This window comes from Sinocyclocheilus anshuiensis, unplaced genomic scaffold (assembly GCF_001515605.1).
Source record: "Sinocyclocheilus anshuiensis isolate Anshui unplaced genomic scaffold, SAMN03320099.WGS_v1.1 scaffold773, whole genome shotgun sequence".
Taxonomy (NCBI): Eukaryota; Metazoa; Chordata; class Actinopteri; order Cypriniformes; family Cyprinidae; genus Sinocyclocheilus; species Sinocyclocheilus anshuiensis.
In genome coordinates, this window is record NW_015539930.1 from 205,787 (window position 1) to 215,340 (window position 9,554).

Genomic DNA, 9,554 nt, shown 5'->3' on the forward strand with positions numbered 1-9,554 from the left:
ACACATATATATATATATATATATATATATATATATATAATGTTGCAAGCTGGAATCGAACTTGAGTCAGCATTGCGGCTCAGTGTTGATGCTGCTAGGCCATTGCATCAACCATTCCTGAACTGAAGGAAACCTGCTCCAATATTTGTTTTCTACAGACCTGATTCCATCTTATTAATCAGTTATTTTAGAGGTATTCTTGTCAAGCTTCATTATTCATTACATGTTGCCTCAAGAACACATTAATATGCAAATTATATACAGTATATATAGATACATTGCATACAGTGGGAAACCCCATTTATGGCCATTTTACACACATACTGCATAAAGCAAAATGGTATATCAAATCATACTGTTATATCTTTCATAATATAGTTGAGAATCATCTTTAAAGGGGTTTTCGCAGTGATGCCATCGCAGAACAATTATCCGTTCTCAAAAGAACCTTTCATTGAACAGTTCTTAAAATAGCTTTTTTTCTTAGTCCATCCATCCGTTCTCCACTTATCTGGGACCGGGTTACAGTGGGAGTAGGCGAAGTAAGGCTGCCCATATCTCCTTTTCCCCAGCAACTTCCTCCAACTCTGCCCGGGGGATCCCAAGGCATTCCCAGGCCAGCTGAGAGATATAATCTCTCCAGCAAATCCTGGATTTGCCCACGGGGTCTCTTCCCAATTGGACATACCCAGAACACCTCCCCCAGAAGCTCCAGGAGGCATCCTGACCAGATGCCCAAACCACTTCAATTAGCTCCATTCAACGTGGAGTGGTTTCTCTGGACACTTTCCTTCCCCCGGCTGCACCTTGAGATCTTGTCCATGAAGGGACAGTCCTAGCGGAATCCAGTACTCACTGGGAACAAACTTGACTTATTGCCAAGAATACAAACACAGCTTTCACACTGGTTGTATAGAGACCAGATGGCATGCATCAGTGGCCCTGGTAGCCCATACTCCCAAAATGACCCCTATAAGTCACCCCAGGGAACACAGTCATAAGGCTTCTCCAAGTCCACAAACCATATGAGGACTGGATAAGCAAACACCCATGCACCCTCCAGGATGCTTGCCAGAGCTGTTGCACTGTTCCACAGTTTTTTATTAGTGTAAAAAAAACATTTTAATAATCCAAAGAAACTCATTCCACTATAAAGAACCTTTTGTGCAATGGAAAGTTTCCATGGATGCTTAAGGTTCTTGCTAGAACAGCCAATGCCAATAAGGAAGCTTTATTTTTAATAGTGTAGAATCTCATAACCAAATCTTATGTTATTTCTCAAAAAGGCACACCAACAATCGTTTATTTGCTTTCTACTAAGTTACAGACTTGAAGGACAGATCCACTTCACCGATAAATCAGTGCAAGTAATATTGGCCTTAAAGGTGCACTTAGTCATCTCTGTTATTGGACTCTTAATTATGGCTGGCTGCAAGTAGAGTATCACTAATTAGTTGGTAGCTAAAAATTAAATTGGCAACTAAAAACATTTGTGTGAACCTGCCTCCACACCAGTAGATATCAGTATAAGACATGTCAGCCAGTGAAACAGAAACAAAAATTAGCAAACTATACCTTAAAGTCTTTTTATACCTTCCTTCCTTTAGTTGTAAGATATATAATTGTTCTACAGTGTTTGAATTTTGTTATGGAACAGTAATTCTCTCTACAGATTAATTAGAAACCATTGATGTTTGTAATAAAAATGATACATTCACTATCTTGCAGAAAGTTCATGAATGTTCCATAACTGAATTAAAGTATGACTCTGTTTTTATTTTTTGTTGTTGTTGTCATTGTTGTTGTGAGTATCTGAGCTGTGTAATTAGTTATATTATTATTTTATATATATATATAAAAATATAGCTGTTTCATAATCATATGTTGTTCATTTTTTTTTTCCCCTATAGTTCCATCTCATCTATTTGACCTAATAGGAAACTCAAGCTATCTCCAGGGCTCAGGGAGGCACAAAAAAAAAAGCACATTCAATCAGAGCCTGACACACTCACTGATGCAAACAGCTAAATATTTCCATGAACTATAATGAGATATGCTTTCAATCTATTTTTTTTCCCCAGTCTTAGTATTTCCCTGATCATTCTCAAGATATGGTAGCATTGACATTTCAGCAATAAAATCAATTAAAATATTCAGGCTGACAGACATTTCTGGGTGGATGAAGTACCATCACCTTTAACTCAACCTTGCTAGGACAGAACTGCTCATGGTCTCAGCCAACCCAGCACTTCGTCACAACTTCTCTATAAAGCTAGGTTCATCAACCATAACTCCTTCAGGACAGCCAGGAACCTTGGAGTTGTGATTGATGATCAGTTAAGCTTCACAGACCATATTGCTACAACAGCCTGGTCTTGCAGATTTGCCTTATACAACATTAGGAAGATTAGATCCTTCCTATCAGAGCAGGCCACAAAACTCCTTGTCCATCTCTTGTTCTCTCCAGACTGAACTTTTGTAATGCTCTCTTGGCGGGCTTTCCAGCATGTACTATCAAGCCTCTGCAACTGATCCAGAATGCAGCAGCCAGTGTGTCACTCAACGAGCTGAAGAAAGCCCATGTCACACCTCTCTTCATCAGTTTGCAATGGCTACCGATAGCCGCTTGCATCAAATTCAACGTACTGATGTTTGCCTATGTGTACCTGTGTACTGTGCTAGACGAACTGAGACTTGTCACATCACTTGTATACTGTTGCCCTCTTGTTGGTTTTGATTGCTTCTATTGTTTTCCTCATTTGTTAGTCGCTTTGGACAAAAGCATGTGCTAAATGATTATGTAAATGTAAATGTAATAATAATAATAATAATATATGTGTGTGTGTGTGTACAGTATATACAGTACACATTAGATTTGTTCTTTCCTTCTTATAAAATTATAAAATTAATAAATTATTTAAAAGAACATTTGTTCCTATATTTGAATAAAAATTACATTTACATAAATTACATACAATTACATAAAAAAAACATTGGGGTTAATATTAAAATCTTGTAAATACAAAAATGTAAATACTTGAAAAATACTTCCACGGTCAAAGTTCAGAGGAATCCCACCACACTGAACATTTGTATTGGTGTTTCTCGGGTCAACACTGAATATTCATTGGCTAATGTACACGAGTCATTGGAGCTGCATTGTTTGGTGTTTATGTAAAAGCTAATTTAATAAAAATGTTAATGTCAGTTTACATTTTCTGATGTTATCAGATACAACTTTTGATCTAAAAAAAGTATGAATAAATGCTGATATTAACATTAACAGACCCACTTTATATCAAATGTCCTTATACTATGTACTTACATTTAAATTAATAATTTAATACAATGCACTTCTGTGTACATACATGTTTTAACACCATACTTAAATTTGAAAATACCATCCTGTAATTACATCTGTAATTAATTTCTATATATAATTACGGTTACACTTTATTTTAAGGTGTCCTTGTTACAGTGTAGTTATACATTTAAGTACTGAGTAATATTAATTAACTACATGTACTTACTATATGGTTAGGATTAGGATTAGGGTTTGGTTTAGGGTTACTGGCATGTAATTATGCATAATTAATTGTTATTATAATAGTAAGTGCATGTAACGTGTAACAAGGACACCTTGAAATAAAGTGTTACCATAATTACACTGTTGACCCTACCTCTACACCTTTAACCTAACCAAACCACCAAACCTGCCCCTAACATTACCTGTATCCCACCTCAGCAGCTGTTTTGCAATTCAACATGAACACAAAAGGTACTTTATACCTAGCAATTCATTATTTTATTATTTAGTATACAGCATTTAAAGACACCTATAAAGTGGGACCTTATTAACTAAGATTAATAAATACTGTAGAAATGTTATTAATTGTTAGTTCATGTTAACTAATGTTAACAAATGAAACCTTGTAAAGTGTTATACTGATTTTTCTTTAAATGATATTCAAATAATTATTTAAAAATATTCAATTAAATTCAAATTTATTTATATAGCGCTTTTTACGATACAAATCGTTGCAAAGCAACTTTACAAAAAATTAAGTTTCTATAATATTTAGTAGTAAAATATACATTTTATTATAGTATTTTAGTGTGATTAGTGATGTGAGATGCCTTGGAAAATTAATTTGTATTCACATTTTTCATTGCTGTTATAGTCCCTTATTGTCACGACTGTTGATTTGTCTTGCTTCATTACCAAAATAAAATGAAAAAATCAACTTTTTTTTTTTAAGATGTTCACAAAATAAATAAACAATAAATTACAACAATACATAACTTGATTAAAAAGTTCATTTAAGTTCATATAAGTTGAAGCCAACATCAAATTCAAAGCAAACTTTATGTTGGCTTAAGAAAGCCTAGCCAAAAAGTTTGTACACAGTAGTCTAAATATTTTGAAGTTTGAAACAGTTTTAAGTTTAAAGTTGTTTTAAAAGCTCAAAGTTTGAAGGTTTTAAGTTTTACAGACAGAGGGATTGCTATGCAGTTGATAGTGCATTCTGTGTGGCTGCAAGGGCATTGCTAGGCATTTGTTAGTGTTGCTATGGTGTTGCTATGCAGTTGCTAAGGTGTTCTGGGTGGTTGCTAGTCAGAACCTCTCTATATTTTGAGAACTGTCTTACAATAACAGCTCCACAGGGCTCCCATGTGGCTTTAAAACGTCCCACTGGGTCTAATGAAGCTTGCCATCAAAGGTAGAACTGTCCCAGCTTCAGCAACGGTGGAAGAGACCAGTCAGTCATGTACGTACTGTAATATTTCGTGAATATCCTCACAAATACTCAACAACAATGAGCCTCGGACAAGTCAATGTCAGGTTTCATCTCCATCACACGTCTCAAACCGAATTAAGGTCTCCGAAGGTAATTGGAGAATAAAATTATGAACGTATCAGGAAGCACATGTCTGCTCTTATCGTAGGTGATAATATAATCATGCTGATCGGAGGATGATTGGAGCACTGCAGAATTAACCTCCCTGGCTAGTGCTTAACAGAGCGCTCTAGTGTGTTTGCGTGAATCTTAATTTAGAAGCCAGCTTCGCAAGTGTCCATCAAGCTGGACCTGTCCCACCTCACAATTAACTATAATCACTGAAATTAAATCTGGGCATTAGTATCCTGCACTGCGACTCTGTAATATTAAGATAGCGAGAATAGACAAGAGGAAAGCAAGTGTTCCCTGTGTGTTTCTGTGCTGTATAGGGCTCAGTGTGAATCAGCTCAATTGCTCCCTGATGATATTAGCCCCTGCATTGCAGTTCTTATCATCCTCTCGCCTGTGATGCCATGAGGCTTCGGGAGGAGTTACAATGCCTCCGGATCTGTCTCAGTTTAGGATTGTTCTCTCTGATAACTATAACTGTATAGTAAATATAACTTTACAGTTATATATAACTAATATATAACTGATAAATATAACTGTATATTGCTGACTACTAGTTGCTGTACGTTCACAGTAAATTTAAAATGTATTACAACTGTTGCTGTGGTTAGTTGGTTGCCATGTGCACACTCAGTTACATGCTTGAGATATTCAACTTTTTTTTTTTCTCCCCAGTTTTGTTTTCTGAGTGTTGATATTTGTGCATGTCTGGGGCCCGTTCTTCGTACGTCGCTAACTCAGTTAGCTTGATTTGACTGTTGACGATTTGGCATGATCTTGGATTGGTTGGTTCTTCGAAGCTCATCCCGGACTTGCTGTCATAGCAACAGGTCCGTAAGCTTAAACCTGCTCGGGAGCAGTGTAATGCTCTCTTGGCGGGCTTTCCAGCATGTACTATCAAGCCTCTGCAACTGATCCAGAATGCAGCAGCGAGAGTGGTCTTCAACGAGCTGAAGAAAGCCCATGTCACACCTCTCTTCATCAGTTTGCAATGGCTACCGATAGCCGCTTGCATCAAATTCAACGTACTGATGTTTGCCTATGTGTACCTGTGTACTGTGCTAGACGAACTGAGACTTGTCACATCACTTGTATACTGTTGCCCTCTTGTTGGTTTTGATTGCTTCTATTGTTTTCCTCATTTGTTAGTCGCTTTGGACAAAAGCATGTGCTAAATGATTATGTAAATGTAAATGTAATAATAATAATAATAATATATGTGTGTGTGTGTGTACAGTATATACAGTACACATTAGATTTGTTCTTTCCTTCTTATAAAATTATAAAATTAATAAATTATTTAAAAGAACATTTGTTCCTATATTTGAATAAAAATTACATTTACATAAATTACATACAATTACATAAAAAAAACATTGGGGTTAATATTAAAATCTTGTAAATACAAAAATGTAAATACTTGAAAAATACTTCCACGGTCAAAGTTCAGAGGAATCCCACCACACTGAACATTTGTATTGGTGTTTCTCGGGTCAACACTGAATATTCATTGGCTAATGTACACGAGTCATTGGAGCTGCATTGTTTGGTGTTTATGTAAAAGCTAATTTAATAAAAATGTTAATGTCAGTTTACATTTTCTGATGTTATCAGATACAACTTTTGATCTAAAAAAAGTATGAATAAATGCTGATATTAACATTAACAGACCCACTTTATATCAAATGTCCTTATACTATGTACTTACATTTAAATTAATAATTTAATACAATGCACTTCTGTGTACATACATGTTTTAACACCATACTTAAATTTGAAAATACCATCCTGTAATTACATCTGTAATTAATTTCTATATATAATTACGGTTACACTTTATTTTAAGGTGTCCTTGTTACAGTGTAGTTATACATTTAAGTACTGAGTAATATTAATTAACTACATGTACTTACTATATGGTTAGGATTAGGATTAGGGTTTGGTTTAGGGTTACTGGCATGTAATTATGCATAATTAATTGTTATTATAATAGTAAGTGCATGTAACGTGTAACAAGGACACCTTGAAATAAAGTGTTACCATAATTACACTGTTGACCCTACCTCTACACCTTTAACCTAACCAAACCACCAAACCTGCCCCTAACATTACCTGTATCCCACCTCAGCAGCTGTTTTGCAATTCAACATGAACACAAAAGGTACTTTATACCTAGCAATTCATTATTTTATTATTTAGTATACAGCATTTAAAGACACCTATAAAGTGGGACCTTATTAACTAAGATTAATAAATACTGTAGAAATGTTATTAATTGTTAGTTCATGTTAACTAATGTTAACAAATGAAACCTTGTAAAGTGTTATACTGATTTTTCTTTAAATGATATTCAAATAATTATTTAAAAATATTCAATTAAATTCAAATTTATTTATATAGCGCTTTTTACGATACAAATCGTTGCAAAGCAACTTTACAAAAAATTAAGTTTCTATAATATTTAGTAGTAAAATATACATTTTATTATAGTATTTTAGTGTGATTAGTGATGTGAGATGCCTTGGAAAATTAATTTGTATTCACATTTTTCATTGCTGTTATAGTCCCTTATTGTCACGACTGTTGATTTGTCTTGCTTCATTACCAAAATAAAATGAAAAAATCTACTTTTTTTTTTTAAGATGTTCACAAAATAAATAAACAATAAATTACAACAATACATAACTTGATTAAAAAGTTCATTTAAGTTCATATAAGTTGAAGCCAACATCAAATTCAAAGCAAACTTTATGTTGGCTTAAGAAAGCCTAGCCAAAAAGTTTGTACACAGTAGTCTAAATATTTTGAAGTTTGAAACAGTTTTAAGTTTAAAGTTGTTTTAAAAGCTCAAAGTTTGAAGGTTTTAAGTTTTACAGACAGAGGGATTGCTGTGCAGTTGATAGTGCATTCTGTGTGGCTGCAAGGGCATTGCTAGGCATTTGTTAGTGTTGCTATGGTGTTGCTATGCAGTTGCTAAGGTGTTCTGGGTGGTTGCTAGTCAGAACCTCTCTATATTTTGAGAACTGTCTTACAATAACAGCTCCACAGGGCTCCCATGTGGCTTTAAAACGTCCCACTGGGTCTAATGAAGCTTGCCATCAAAGGTAGAACTGTCCCAGCTTCAGCAACGGTGGAAGAGACCAGTCAGTCATGTACGTACTGTAATATTTCGTGAATATCCTCACAAATACTCAACAACAATGAGCCTCGGACAAGTCAATGTCAGGTTTCATCTCCATCACACGTCTCAAACCGAATTAAGGTCTCCGAAGGTAATTGGAGAATAAAATTATGAACGTATCAGGAAGCACATGTCTGCTCTTATCGTAGGTGATAATATAATCATGCTGATCGGAGGATGATTGGAGCACTGCAGAATTAACCTCCCTGGCTAGTGCTTAACAGAGCGCTCTAGTGTGTTTGCGTGAATCTTAATTTAGAAGCCAGCTTCGCAAGTGTCCATCAAGCTGGACCTGTCCCACCTCACAATTAACTATAATCACTGAAATTAAATCTGGGCATTAGTATCCTGCACTGCGACTCTGTAATATTAAGATAGCGAGAATAGACAAGAGGAAAGCAAGTGTTCCCTGTGTGTTTCTGTGCTGTATAGGGCTCAGTGTGAATCAGCTCAATTGCTCCCTGATGATATTAGCCCCTGCATTGCAGTTCTTATCATCCTCTCGCCTGTGATGCCATGAGGCTTCGGGAGGAGTTACAATGCCTCCGGATCTGTCTCAGTTTAGGATTGTTCTCTCTGATAACTATAACTGTATAGTAAATATAACTTTACAGTTATATATAACTAATATATAACTGATAAATATAACTGTATATTGCTGACTACTAGTTGCTGTACGTTCACAGTAAATTTAAAATGTATTACAACTGTTGCTGTGGTTAGTTGGTTGCCATGTGCACACTCAGTTACATGCTTGAGATATTCAACTTTTTTTTTTTCTCCCCAGTTTTGTTTTCTGAGTGTTGATATTTGTGCATGTCTGGGGCCCGTTCTTCGTACGTCGCTAACTCAGTTAGCTTGATTTGACTGTTGACGATTTGGCATGATCTTGGATTGGTTGGTTCTTCGAAGCTCATCCCGGACTTGCTGTCATAGCAACAGGTCCGTAAGCTTAAACCTGCTCGGGAGCAGGCTTATTTCATGTAAACGGGATTAGATAGCGCCTTTATAAGCAGAGGTGATACGGGAAGTCTGCGCGCAAACATGTGGTCCCTTACGAAAAAGAAGTTTATTCATTTATTCAAGTTTATAAGTAAACTTAGTAAACTAAAACATAGGAAAGTATACTTTTAGTCTACTTTTTATGTACTTCTCAGAAATGGGCTTTATGTACTTCTCAGAAATATACTTAAAATGACATTTAAGTATACTTGACTTATACTTAGAAAAAGTCTAAATATATTTTAGCTATAATGGTGCTCCTAGAATCCGTGTTTTTATTGTTATACTGTAGGGGGCGCTAGTACACATCTTCTGTACAGAATTTCCAAAAAACACAAGTGAAGAAGAAACCGAAACAACAGATGCTTCCACATGTATTCTAACACGATCATCAGACATAAAACAGTATCAAAACTGTGTAACATTATGGAATAAAATGTCGACCAATGAAGAGGTAATAA

The 9,554-nt window shown here is 35.4% G+C and overlaps 1 pseudogene; it reads left to right on the top strand.

The window, feature by feature from the left end:
* Positions 1–8,110: 8,110 nt before the first annotated feature.
* The window catches only part of LOC107686845 (putative nuclease HARBI1), a 3,067-nt pseudogene continuing 1,623 nt past the window's right edge, over positions 8,111–9,554 (top strand).